The sequence below is a fragment of the Chiloscyllium plagiosum genome, unplaced genomic scaffold (assembly GCF_004010195.1).
Source record: "Chiloscyllium plagiosum isolate BGI_BamShark_2017 unplaced genomic scaffold, ASM401019v2 scaf_13024, whole genome shotgun sequence".
NCBI classification, from domain to species: domain Eukaryota; kingdom Metazoa; phylum Chordata; class Chondrichthyes; order Orectolobiformes; family Hemiscylliidae; genus Chiloscyllium; species Chiloscyllium plagiosum.
This window is the reverse complement of record NW_025213262.1, coordinates 29336-30658: the sequence shown is the minus strand read 5'-3', so window position 1 is coordinate 30658 and position 1323 is coordinate 29336.

The window sequence follows — 1323 nt, the reverse complement described above, 5'->3', positions numbered from 1 at the left end:
ATTCGCTCCCTGCACCTTCCTCTCCCACCACAGGAATTGCAAATCCTGCACGAACATCTCCCCCCTCACCTCTATCCAAGGCTCCAATGGAGCCTTCCACATCCATCAAAGGTTCACCCGCACTCCCACACGTGTTATTTGTTGTATCTGCTGCTCCAGATGCGGTCGCCTCTAAATTGGGGATGTCTTCTGACAGAGCACTTCAGTGAACATCTCAGGACAACTGCAAGCTTCAACTCCACTGACGCATGACCAAACATTTCGACTCCCTCTCCCACGGACATGTAGGCCCTGAGCCACCTTAATCACCACTCCCTCACCACCCGATGCCTGGAGGAAGAACGCCTCATCGTCTTTCTCGGGACCGTTCAACCCCATGACATCAATGTGGACTTCATCAGTTTCCTCATCCCCACTCCCTCATCTTACGCCAAATCTTCCCGTTAGAACAAAAGAGGCGGAGGGGAACTGTATAATCACATAAAAACATTTATAAACGTTCATTATTCATAGGATCTTGACAGGGTCGGTACAGACATGTGGTTTACCCTCTGGTATGAGCACCAGAGTACATGAATTCAGAATTAGATATTTCCTATTTAATTCAGAAATGAGGAGTCATTTCTTTGCTCAGGGACGAGTGAATCGGTGGAACACTTTACTAAAACTGTTGTTGAGGCTGAGTTGTGTATTTTCAAACTGTGCCAGACTGATATTTAACCAGAAATACGATGAAGCTCTGTCGAGGTAAGGTATGAGAATGGAGTTGAAGATTATCAGATCAGCCATGAGTTCGTTGAATGGTGGAGCAGTCTCGGTGGGCTGAATATCCGACTTCCAATGCTATATCATTTGGTCTAACTCAATATTTTATTGATAAGTTTAGAATTCTGAGGGGATGGGATGATATGATAGTAAAGTTTATCAAACTGATCAGACAGATCAGGAACTCGGCTCATAAACTGATGAACAAGGAATGTGCTGTGGCCTGGAGACAACAAATGGCACTGGTCAGACCACAGACGGATATGTGCAGAAGGTGTGATTGCTAAAGAAAATTCGTGGATCAAATGTTGTTGACAATTTGGTGATCACGCTGGATGATAGATTGCGGTATGATCCACACAGCAGTAGTTTGTGAAAGAATGAAAGGTTCGTTTCATAGGAGAAGTTTTCTGCAGTTCCAATTCCAATTGACTGTTTGAAATACTGATCAGAACTTTGTGTGGAGTGTTGCATTAAAATTCACAATCCCACTGGATAAACTATTGCACCCGATCTCTCCTTATTTGTTTTGCTTTCATTCGATATAAATTCATAGAA